Source organism: Leuresthes tenuis, unplaced genomic scaffold, assembly GCF_036924035.1.
Source record: "Leuresthes tenuis unplaced genomic scaffold, fLeuTen1.0.hap1 SCAF_23, whole genome shotgun sequence".
NCBI lineage: Eukaryota > Metazoa > Chordata > Actinopteri > Atheriniformes > Atherinopsidae > Leuresthes > Leuresthes tenuis.
The window spans coordinates 12,991,284-13,004,508 of record NW_027325377.1 but is presented as its reverse complement, the minus strand read 5'-3'; the positions used below and the strand labels follow the sequence as shown (position 1 = coordinate 13,004,508).

Sequence of the window (13,225 nt, the reverse complement as noted above, 5' to 3'; positions counted from 1 at the left end):
ATGTAGAAAAGAGAGAAAAAAGCCTTTCTGATTTGTTGTGTGTGCTCACAGTGCAGAGTGTAGAGAAAAGAGAGAAAAGAAAGCCGTTTTGGTGTCACGGGTGTTGTGACTTACACACACACATTTCTGAATTGAGAAAGGAAATTATTTTAGAGGAAGCACTAGAGTTTAGATCCCACATTTGTTGATAGGCATTCATTTAATTTTTCTTTTAATCAGTTTTAAAGTGAATACTAACTGAGAAATGAAAAAGGTGAAGAGTTTAGAAGCTTGGTTCAAGAGCAAAACTTGGTTTATGATCAGCTGAGTCTCTAAACAGAACAGCAAAGGGCTTCATCGAACATTTAAAAAAGATTCAGATTGTTAGAATATCCAGAATTTATAGGAATGGTGGTGATTACTCTTATTTTCTAGAATGGAAATAACTGCACCATGTCTGTTTTATGAATTTAAGGGGCTAAAAAGTTTTGTTCTCGTTTTTCTATGATTAACCGAATGTATGTGAGAGTCCAAACAGACAGAAGGGTTACGGCCGAGCGCTGGACCTTCCAAAAAAGATGAGACAGGCTGGACCCGTGCCATACTAGTTAAGGCCTGCCTGTGGATAACAGGTTCTTTAAACTCTCACACACACAAACTCACACACGTTCGCACACATACACCCATACACACACACATTCTTGAACTTGCTGCAAGATTAAACCTTTGCATTAACTGACTCCAGCAACTCTGAGTCTCATTGAGAGACTTTTCTCAACAATTGGGTCCTCAAACCAGATCTCAACGTTTTTTCCGCTGTCCAGGGTCGGAGCTGAAACCGTGCACAGGGGAGTCCAGTACTCCTAATGAAAGACCCCCTGCTGAATTGCGGTAATTAGGGGCCAGTGTCCACTGAAAGGGGAAAAAGGGACGAGATCGTACTTTTGAATCAATGGCCAGAAGCCATTGGCAGTGCAGGCATCAACAATAATGGTGTTATTTCACCCATTAACACTTAAGGTACCTCATGCAGTGGCTGTGATATGGTTACTTAACAAAATATCTTTACCAGACATCTCTCCTACATAACAGTTCTTCTTTCACAGCCACACCTTGTTGTCGAGAGATGTGCTACACTTAATCCATCCACACTGCTACCTACCCCACAGATGGAAAGCCTCATGATTGCATGTCAGAAATAACCATCAGTGTTTTACCCAGGCCAGACTTAACTGATATACATTATGAAAATGCAGAAATAACTATATTTATTCAACAGATCAAGGAAAAAAACCCTGATGGCACAAATGCTACAGGATTTGCAGTAGTAACAGAAACTGAAGTTTTCTTAAAACAACCACTACCAAAAAATTACTCTGTTCAAGCAGTCGAATTGGTAGCTTTAACTGAAGCTTGTAAATTAAATAACAAAAAGGTTGTTAACGTTTACACTGACAGTCAGTATGCCTTCTCAACTGTACATGTGTTAATACAGCATTGGAAAAACAGGTATGTTGACATCCACAGCTAAATGTATAAACTACAAATATTTTAGCATTATTAGATGTTATTCAATTGCCATCTACAATAGACTCGTATGAATGACCGGAAGGAAAACCATACTGCCAAAGAATTTGTTTAAATATGCAGCAGTATTGAGCCACGGACCATGTCATGTCTCAACAGGAGGGATGGAAGCAATAATGAACCAGGTTTTTACAGCATATGGTTTTACTAATTATTAAAAACATTTTTTTAGAATAAATAAATGAATAAAGTTTTGTCTAGCAGGTCAAATATGTGCAAAATACATTCCACAGGGCAATCTAAGACCAAAACGAAGATAATTCCCTAAGCCAGTGTATCTTTTTCAACATATTTGTTTGGATTTCATTATTTCATTATTTTGTAGATTTCATTGAACTAAATTAATGTTAAGGGAAACGATTCTGCTCAGTGACAACAGAGGTTTTTACCAAATGGTCTGAAATATTTCCATGTGCACAAGCAGATGCACTCTCAGTAGCAAAATCACGCGTAAAATAACTCATTTCTAGATTTGAAATTCCTGAAAAGATCTTCAGTGATAATTTGACACACTTTGTAAACAATGTCATCTCACTGATGGCAAAGAACTTAAAATAGACCTTAGAAACCACTGTGATATAGAAGGTTTCGCTAACACATTGGAATTGTTTTACTATTTACATATGCATGTGCAGTGAAGAATTGCTTGCTGCTGATAAATGCAAAGAAGAACAGCTTACACATAAATGCTCACATATAGGCTGCTGAATGCAATGAAGACCTGCTTATCCAGTAAAGTTCAATGTCAATGTGTAATATTCAATTAGGATTTGCAAAACAGTGAAGTTAAACAATGAATGGGTCCATAGTCGGTATGAGAAGACTACAGGAATATTTACCTGGGTGTACGTTCAAACAGAGATGAGAAAATTGCGATAAATTATTGTTTGTTTGTTTGTTAGTATGTATATGAATGTTATGTGTATAAACTGTGTTGAGTTGTAGTTACTCAGTAGTGTCTCAGTGAAACAACCGACGGGGGAAGCCTTGCGGTGACAACAAAAGCAGTGTTTTACTGATCAGTCAAGTTGCTCCAGTGTACTCCATACAAACTGGTTGGCTGCTGAAGGGATAGAAAATGGGGAATACTTGTTTTAAAGCAAACAAGGAATTAGATGGGAAAAATACATGTTTTAACGGGACCCAGACAATATTAAATACTCAGACAGATGGGAGAAGAAGTGTAGTTTTGTAGGAAATCACAAAATTATTACATAAAATTAGTGAAATCAATTGAAGAATGCCTTTCTGAAGAGCTGTTTACCACAGATGAGCAGCTTTGCGACCAAGCACATTGTAGATCGCTTTACTGCCAAAATGATCTAGTTTAATGGATTGGTTTAGACATGCATAACAGCATTTTAAGAACAAAGAGAGAAACAAAAAGGGACAACGCTTCATGGTGGAAGGTGATGTATAAATAACTGTGTATATGATGAAGGAGAGACCATTTGAGCAGCACAGCCATTTCGCAGCACAGGGACAGCAGTCCAAGTTAAAGGATCTCCCATGTGGTATCACCTGTCACACTGTGTCAAGGCATCAAAAGAAGAAAAAATCACCAAACTCAAGGACAAAGAGACGAAGACTCCGGTGAACGAAGAGAGAGGACTTACAAACCAGAAATACAAAAGGATGCTCGATATCAAGATCCAGAAGAAGAGGCTAACAATGCCACGAACACTTACGATGCTGGGAATGATGCCAGCAATGAACAGAGAAGAAGATTCAGTGTCATCAATCTGCAACACGTGCCTCTAATGAGGGGGTGAATATAGAATCCTCAACGATTACAACGTCTCTGGGAACTGTGACAACAACAAGGTTTAAACCATTTTGATATATATTGTAACCTATTGGCTAAGGAATAGTGCTGAAAATGAGGTAAATCTAATCCACCACTGTCCTTGGTCTTCTGTAGGGTTTTTAAACTAATACGTGGTGGTTTGTTTTTCCACAGAAATTTGGAGATGCATGAATCTAGTGACTTAAACCAAGTAGCAGATGGTTTTATGGGGATCATTGAGAACAAATAGTTAACTTTTGGTAGTATCATCATTTTAATGGTTGTAACTCTCCCCATAAGTGATATAGGTAAGGACTTCCAACGAGAGAGATCGTCCTCTACTCTCTTTACTAATTGCACATAATCCATCTGTACTTATCAGTTTAATATGTGATATGTCTATGCAAGGACTACATATTAAATGGATTTTTATCAATAGGAGTTGAAAAAGGAGCTTGCTCCGTTCACTCCAAGCATCGACCCGGTACTGCAGTGCCGCTGGGAACGGTGCGCTCTCCTCTGCTCTTGTGAAAAAGCTAACAGCGGTGCAGGATGGAAGTTTCTTTTAGTCTGCTGAGAAAAGAGAGTGAATGCGAAGTAGACTTTAACACGGCTCTGGGAGCGAGCCGAGTGCGGGCTAACCAGGAGAAATGCTTGAAAGAAACGCGACACCGAATGAGCGGTCAGAACAAAGCCTCAATACGGTGTTCCTGTGGTGTTTTTATAAAATGCGGTGAAAATAAAGGTGTGAATGCCCCATAGAAAACTAAAAGGTGGAGCGGAAGTGTTCGGCTGCAAGAAGGTGTGAATGTCCGACTATATTTGGTGAAAAGCAGGTGAAGCAAGGTCTGAATGCCCAACCTTACATCATCAAAAGCGAGATCAGAGGTTTTTGGCTGCAAGAAGGCCATAGTTTGCCAAAAGCGGGTAAGGTGCGAATGACCGACTAAATATCAACAAAAGTGGGGGCGGAGGTCTTCGGATGCAAGTGGGTGTGAATATCCCACCATACAAGTATGGTGGAGAGGAAGCTGTGAATGGCCGACCATAGTTTGCAAAAAGCGGGTGAGAAAAGGTGCGAATGTCCAACCATACATGATCGAAACAGGGAGCGGAGGTGTTTGGCTGCGACAAGGTGTGAATGTCCACCCATAATTAATGAAAAGCGGGCAACAAGTAGGTTCGAATGCCATACCATACATCATCAAAAGCAGGAGTGGATGTGTTCGGCTACAAGAAGGTTTGAATGTCCGAGCATAGTTTGTAAAAAGCGGGTAAGAAAAGGTTCGAATGCCCGAACATACACCATCAAAAGAGGGAGCGGAGGTGTTCCGCTGTAAGACGGTGTGAATGTCCGAACATAGTTGGTAAAAAGTGGGTATGAAAAGGTGCGAATGCCCAAATTCGGCTGCAAAAAACTGTGTTCGGCTGCAAAAAGGTGTGAATGTTCGACTAAAGTTTGTAAAAAGCGGGTAAGACAAGGTGCGAATGCCTGACAATGTATGATCAAAAGCGGGAGCGGAGGTGTTCAGCTGCAAGAAGGTCTAAATGTCCATAATTAATTGCTAGAAAACATGAAAGAAAATTTTCGAAAATCAATCCGCACATGATCATAAGTGGGAGAGGAGGTGTTCAGCTGCAAGAAGGTGTGAATATCCTACCATAATTGCTGAAAAATGTGTTAGAAACGGTAAGAATCCCGGACCATACCTCATCAAAAGCTAGAGAGGTGGTGTTCGGCTACAAGTAGGTGTGAATATCTGACTAAAGTTCAAATATATTAACAAAAGCGGGAGGAGAGGTCTTCGGATGAGTGGTTGAGAATTTCCAACCATAATCTATAAAATGCGGTGAAAAAAAAGGTGTGATAGAAACCTAAAAGGTGGAGCGGAAGTGTTCGGCTGCAAGAAGGTGTGAATGTCCATCTATAGTTGGTGAAAAGCAGGAAAAGCAAGGTCTGAATGCCCAATCTTACATCATCAAAAGCGAGATCAGAGGTGTTTGGCGGCAAGAAAACGGGTAAGGTGTGAATGACCGACTAAATATCAACAAAAGTGGGGGCGGAGAGCTTCGGATGCAAGTGGGTGTGAATATCCCACCATACAAGCTGTGATTGGCCGACCATAGTTTGCAAAAAGTGGGTGAGAAAAGGTGCGAATGTCCAACCATACATGATCAAAACAGGGAGCGGAGGTGTTTGGCTGTGACAAGGTGTGAATGTCCACCCATAATTAATGAAAAGCGGGCAACAAGTAGGTTCGAATGCCCAACCATACATCAACAAAAGCAGGAGTGGATGTGTTTGGCTACAAGAAGGTTTGAATGTCCGAGCATAGTTTGTAAAAAGCGGGTAAGAAAAGGTGCGAATGCCCGACAAAGTATGATCAAAAGAGGGAGTGGAGGTTTTCGGCTACAAGAAGGTTTGAATGTACGACCATAGTTTGTAAAAAGCGGGTAAGAAAAGGTGCGAATGCCCGAACATACACCATCAAAAGAGGGAGCAGAGGTGTTACACTTGAAAGACGGTGTGAATGTCCGACCATAGTTGGTAAAAAGTGGGTAAGAAAAGGTTCGAATGCCCGAATATATACCATCAAAAGCGAAAGCGGAGGTGTTCGGCTGCAAGAAGGTGTGAACGTCCGACCAAAGTTTGTAAAAAGCAGTTAAGAAAAGGTTCGAATATCCAACCAAACATAATCAAAAGTGGGAGCAGAGCTGTTCGACTGCAAGTAGGTGTGAATATCCACCCATAATTCCTGAAAAATGGGTAAGAAAAGGTGCGAATGCCCAACCATACATCATCAAAAGAAGAAGTGGATGTGTTCTGCTACAAGAAGGTTTGAATGTCCGAGCATAGTTTGTAAAAAGTGGGTAAGAAAAGGTTCGAATGCCAAAATATACACCATCAAAAGCGGAAGCCGAGGTGTTCGGCTGCAAGTAGGTTTGAATGTCAGATCATAATTTGTAAAAAGCTGATGAGAAAGGTGTGAATGACCGACAATAATTGCTGAAAAATGTGTTAGAAAAGGTAAGAATGCCGGACCATTCATCATCAAAAGCGGGAGAAGAGGTGTTCGGCTGCAAGAAGCTGTGAATGTCCAGCCATAATAACTCAAAAACGGGTAAGAAAAGGTAGTATTGCCAGACCATAAATGATCAAAACAGGGAGCGGAGGTGTTCCGCTGTAAGAAGGTGTGAATGTCCCACCATAATTGGTAAAAAGCGGGTAAGAAAAGGTTAAAATACCCGACTGTACACAATCAATAGCGGGAGCGGAGTTGTTTGGCTACTAAAAGGTGTGAAAGTCCGACCATGGTTTGTAAAAAGCGGGTAAGAAAAGGTGCGAATGCCGGACAATGTATGATCAAAAGAGGGAACGGAGGTTTTCGGCTGCAAGAAGGTCTAAATGTCCAACCATAATTTGTAAAAACCGGGGAAGAAAAGGCTCGGAAGCCCGACTATACACCATCAAAAGCGGGAGCGGAGGTGTTCAGCTGCAAGAAGGTCTGAATGTCCATCAATAATTGCTAGAAAACATGAAAAAAAATGTTCGAATATCCAACCGCACATGATCATAAGTGGGAGAGGAGGTGTTCAGCTGCAAGAAGGTGTGAATGTCCACCCATAATTCCTCAAAAATGGGTAAATAAAAGGTGCGAATGCCCAACCATATATCATCAAAAGCAGGACTGGATGTGTTCGGCTACAAGAAGGTTTGAATGTCCGAGCATAGTTTGTAAAAAGCGGGTAAGAAAAGGTTCGAATGCCCGAACCTACACCATCAAAAGAGGGAGCGGAGGTGTTCCGCCATAAGAAGGTGTGAATATCCGACCGTAGTTGGTAAAAAGCGGGTAAGAAAAGGTTAAAATACCCGACTGTACACAATCAATAGCGGGAAGGGATGTGTTCGGCTACAAGAAAGTGTGAAAGTCCAACCATGTTTTGTAAAAAGTGGTTAAGAAAAGGTGCGAATGCCCGACAATGTATGATCAAAAGAGGGAGCGGAGGTTTTCGGCTGCAAGAAGGTCTGAATGTCCAACGATAATTTGTAAAAACTGGGGAAGAAAAGGCTCGAAAGCCCAACTATACACCATCAAAAGCGGGAGCAGAGGTGTTCAGCTGCAAGAAGGTCTCAATGTCCATCAATAATTGCTAGAAAACATGAAAGAAAATTTTTCGAATATCAAACCGCACATGATCATATGCGGGAGAGGAGGTGTTCAGCTGTAAGATGGTGTGAATGTCCACCCATAATTCCTGAAAAATGGGTAAAAAAAGGTGCGAATGCCCAACCATACAACATCAAAAGCAGGTGTGAATGTCATCATAATTTGCAAAAACCTGATGAGAAATGGTGAGAATGCCCGACTATACACCATCAAATGCGGGAGCGGAGGTGTTCGGCTGTGAGTAGGTGTGAATGTCCGACCATACTTGCTGAAAAATATGACAAAGCAGTTTTCACTTGGTTTGAGTGAAGGAATTCATTTTATATCAAAATCCGAAATTGTGTAGAACTCGTGGAAATAAGTTTATTCTCAGATTCCTAAAGGTTTAGTGTTGTTCTTTGGTATACTGCAAAGTAATACTTTCTATTTTGTTGAAACCCATTCAGACATGGATAAATATGAAGGACAAAGCAGTTTTAACTTGGTTTGAGTGAAGGAATTCATTTTATATCAAAATCCGAAATTGTGTAGAACTGGTGATAAGAAGCTTATTCTCGGATTCCTAAAGGTTTAGTGTTGTTCTTTGGTATACTGCAAATTAATACTTTCTTTTTTGTTGAAACCTATTCAGACATGGATAAATATGAAGGACAAAGCAGTTTTAACTTGGTTTGAGTGAAGGAATTCATTTTATATCAAAATCCGAAATTGTGTAGCTGGTGATAAGAAGCTTATTCTGGGATTCCTGAAAAGGTTTAGAGTTGCTCTTTCCTATCCTGCAAAGTACAACGTTCTTTTTTGTTTAAAGCTATTTAGACATGAATAAATATGAAGGACAAAGCAGTTTTAACTTGGTTTGAGTGAAGGAATTCATTTTATATCAAAATCCGAAATTGTGTAGAACTGGCGATAAGAAGCTTATTCTCGGACTCCTAAAGGTTTAGTGTTGTTCTTTGGTATACTGCAAAGTAATACTTTCTTTTTTGTTGAAACCTATTCAGACATGGATAAATATTAAGGACAAAGCAGTTTTAACTTGGTTTGAGTGAAGGAATTCATTTATATCAAAATCCGAAATTGTGTAGAACTGGTGATAAGAAGCTTATTCTCGGATTCCTAAAGGTTTAGTGTTGTTCTTTGGTATACTGCAAATTAATACTTTCTTTTTTCTTGAAACCTATTCAGACATGGATAAATATGAAGGACAAAGCAGTTTTAACTTGGTTTGAGTGAAGGAATTCATTTTATATCAAAATCCGAAATTGTGTAGAACTGGTGATAAGAAGCTTATTCTCGGATTCCTGAAAAGGTTTAGAGTTGTTCTTTCCTATCCTGCAAAGTACAACGTTCTTTTTTGTTGAAACCTATTCAGACATGAATAAATATTAAGGACAAAGCAGTTTTAACTTGGTTTGAGTGAAGGAATTCATTTTATATCAAAATCCGAAATTGTGTAGAACTGGTGATAAGAAGCTTATTTTCGGATTCCTAAAGGTTTAGTGTTGTTCTTTGGTATACTGCAAAGTAATACTTTCTTTTTTGTTGAAACCTATTCAGACATGGATAAATATGAAGGACAAAAGCAGTTTTAACTTGGTTTGAGTGAACGAATTCATTTTATATCAAAATCCGAAATTGTGTAGAACTCGTCAATCGACGCTTATTCTCGGATTCCTGAAAAGGTTTAGAGTTGTTCTTTCCTATCCTGCAAAGTACAACGTTCTTTTTTGTTTAAAGCTATTTAGACATGAATAAATATGAAGGACAAAGAACTTGGTTTGAGTGAAGGAATTCATTTTATATCAAAATCCGAAATTGTGTAGAACTCGTGAAAAGAAGATTATTCTCGGATTCCTAAAGGTTTAGTGTTGTTCTTTCCTATCCTGCAAAGTACAACGTTCTTTTTTGTTTAAAGCTATTATGACAATTAGCAATTCTCCTGGTTAGCCCGCACTCGGCTCGCTCCCAGAACTGTGTTAAAGTCTACTTCGCATTCACTCTCTTTTCTCAGCAGACTAAAAGAAAGTTTCATCTTGGGCTCCCTGAAACTTCGATCCTGCACCGTTGTTTGCTTTTTCACAAGAGCAGAGGAGAGCGCACCGTTCCCAGGGGCACTACAGTACCGGGTCGATGCTTGGAGTGAACGGAGCAAGCTCCTTTTACAACTCCTATTGATACAAATCCATTTAATATGTAGTCCTCGCATAGAGGACACATCAGACATTAAACTAATAAGAACAGATACTACACTTGATCTTAGCCAAAAGGCCGAGAAGCGATAACTGTCCACTGGTTCACGTCTGAGGGCCCTTCCTGGCACAATGCGCACTTGTAGCGGTGTTCTTTTTATGGCCATAGTTTCACTTTGCACCTCGGCCCACCCGCTGCACTGAGCACTCTTCAGCCCTTTTAAATGGTATAACTTTACACTACCGCACGCTCCAGCGAGCACCATTCAAGCAACAACTTTGCACTCCAGCTTCGAACATTGGCACAGTCGCAACAAGTAAGGCGACTCTACTCAGAGAAGTCACTCTGCACAGTAACAAGATTTCTTTTGCACAGACAGAAAGGGCTTCATCCGCAAAGGTAAAGCCTGCCAAAAATAGAAACAACTCATTAGTGCTGCTCAACGTTGTACTTTGCAGTAAAAGAAAGAGCAAATCTAAAGATTCAGGAATCCGAGAATAAGCTTACTTCCATGAGTTCTTCACGATTTCGGATTTTGCTATAAAATGAATTCCTTCACTCAAACTAAATTAAAACTGCTAAACCGCTAATCTGTTACATGCAAGGCAGATGTCAAATTCTCCGAAATAGGATCTAAGGGTATTTGGCCAATCGAGCTGTAGCAGCTTCGGTAATAGAGTATAAGTTGAAGAGTTTGTGAATAAAGGTGTGCGCACACATAGTGAGTTGTAGGAAAATAGGCAGGGAGCAATGCCGGCTGGGGTATAGGTTCTTGTATGTTGTCTGACTGTTTGATTTGAATGTGTTGTGTAAGTGTCCTGTTGAATGTTACATGTTTGGGCTTTGACACGCTTCACTGTGGTTGTTAACTGTGTGGTGTGTCCTGAAATGTTATATGTTTGGGCTGTGTGACATGCTTAATGCTTTTCAGTAGCAACCCACTTATTGATATATAGCAACTGACAACATAAGAAGTCCGGACATACTTTGATAGTAGTTGTAGAAGTATCCTTATTGATAATAGATAAACTAATTCATAGTGATAGAACAGTAGATGAACAGGTGCCTGCACATGTCTCATGAAAATAAAATGGGTGTATGATTGCTGACGGCAGAGCAATACTGCCAAACTTATGAGTTCTTGTGGCAAACTTGATTCAGTGTCTTGACGTGTATACGCTGTTTCGCTGACTTGTCACAAGAAACAAAGTATGTTTGATAAGATCCGACCATTTTATTACGGGAGGATCAGTATGTATGGATTCTGATGTGACTGATAAACTCATTCGTATCTTAAGCATAATCTAATACGTGAGACAACGCCCTGGCACACAATCAAAAAAAAAAAAAAGAGAGAGCGGTTTTGTGTCCCCACAGTCCATAATGTAGAAAAGAGAGAAAAAAGCCTTTCTGATTTGTTGTGTGTGCTCACAGTGCAGAGTGTAGAGAAAAGAGAGAAAAGAAAGCCGTTTTGGTGTCACGGGTGTTGTGACTTACACACACACATTTCTGAATTGAGAAAGGAAATTATTTTAGAGGAAGCACTAGAGTTTAGATCCCACATTTGTTGATAGGCATTCATTTAATTTTTCTTTTAATCAGTTTTAAAGTGAATACTAACTGAGAAATGAAAAAGGTGAAGAGTTTAGAAGCTTGGTTCAAGAGCAAAACTTGGTTTATGATCAGCTGAGTCTCTAAACAGAACAGCAAAGGGCTTCATCGAACATTTAAAAAAGATTCAGATTGTTAGAATATCCAGAATTTATAGGAATGGTGGTGATTACTCTTATTTTCTAGAATGGAAATAACTGCACCATGTCTGTTTTATGAATTTAAGGGGCTAAAAAGTTTTGTTCTCGTTTTTCTATGATTAACCGAATGTATGTGAGAGTCCAAACAGACAGAAGGGTTACGGCCGAGCGCTGGACCTTCCAAAAAAGATGAGACAGGCTGGACCCGTGCCATACTAGTTAAGGCCTGCCTGTGGATAACAGGTTCTTTAAACTCTCACACACACAAACTCACACACGTTCGCACACATACACCCATACACACACACATTCTTGAACTTGCTGCAAGATTAAACCTTTGCATTAACTGACTCCAGCAACTCTGAGTCTCATTGAGAGACTTTTCTCAACAATTGGGTCCTCAAACCAGATCTCAACGTTTTTTCCGCTGTCCAGGGTCGGAGCTGAAACCGTGCACGGGGGAGTCCAGTACTCCTAATGAAAGACCCCCTGCTGAATTGCGGTAATTAGGGGCCAGTGTCCACTGAAAGGGGGAAAAAGGGACGAGATCGTACTTTTGAATCAATGGCCAGAAGCCATTGGCAGTGCAGGCATCAACAATAATGGTGTTATTTCACCCATTAACACTTAAGGTACCTCATGCAGTGGCTGTGATATGGTTACTTAACAAAATATCTTTACCAGACATCTCTTCTACATAACAGTTCTTCTTTCACAGCCACACCTTGTTGTCGAGAGATGTGCTACACTTAATCCATCCACACTGCTACCTACCCCACAGATGGAAAGCCAGAAATAACCATCAGTGTTTTACCCAGGCCAGACTTAACTGATATACGTTATGAAAATGCAGAAATAACTATATTTATTCAACAGATCAAGGAAAAAAACCCTGATGGCACAAATGCTACAGGATTTGCAGTAGTAACAGAAACTGAAGTTTTCTTAAAACAACCACTACCAAAAAATTACTCTGTTCAAGCAGTCGAATTGGTAGCTTTAACTGAAGCTTGTAAATTAAATAACAAAAAGGTTGTTAACGTTTACACTGACAGTCAGTATGCCTTCTCAACTGTACATGTGTTAACACAGCATTGGAAAAACAGGTATGTTGACATCCACAGCTAAATGTATAAACTACAAATATTTTAGCATTATTAGATGTTATTCAATTGCCATCTACAATAGACTCGTATGAATGACCGGAAGGAAAACCATACTGCCAAAGAATTTGTTTAAATATGCTGCAGTATTGAGCCACGGACCATGTCATGTTTCAACAGGAGGGATGGAAGCAATAATGAACCAGGTTTTTACAGCATATGGTTTTACTAATTATTAAAAACATTTTTTTAGAATAAATAAATGAATAAAGTTTTGTCTAGCAGGTCAAATATGTGCAAAATACATTCCACAGGGCAATCTAAGACCAAAACGAAGATAATTCCCTAAGCCAGTGTATCTTTTTCAACATATTTGTTTGGATTTCATTATTTCATTATTTTGTAGATTTCATTGAACTAAATTAATGTTAAGGGAAATGATTCTGCTCAGTGACAACAGAGGTTTTTACCAAATGGTCTGAAATATTTCCATGTGCACAAGCAGATGCACTCTCAGTAGCAAAATCACGCGTAAAATAACTCATTTCTAGATTTGAAATTCCTGAAAAGATCTTCAGTGATAATTTGACACACTTTGTAAACAATGTCATCTCACTGATGGCAAAGAACTTAAAATAGACCTTAGAAACCACTGTGATA

The 13,225-nt window shown here is 39.6% G+C and overlaps 1 non-coding gene and 1 pseudogene across 1 annotated transcript; one reads left to right on the top strand and one right to left on the bottom strand.

The window, feature by feature from the left end:
- The first annotated feature begins 3,693 nt into the window (after positions 1 to 3,693).
- On the top strand, positions 3,694 to 3,870 carry LOC140283451 (U2 spliceosomal RNA; annotated as a pseudogene).
- Positions 3,871 to 9,610: 5,740 nt separating this feature from the next.
- On the bottom strand, positions 9,611 to 9,801 carry LOC140283317 (U2 spliceosomal RNA). Its single transcript, XR_011910024.1, has one exon. It is a non-coding gene; the product is annotated as a U2 spliceosomal RNA (small nuclear RNA).
- Between the last annotated feature and the right edge of the window lie 3,424 nt (positions 9,802 to 13,225).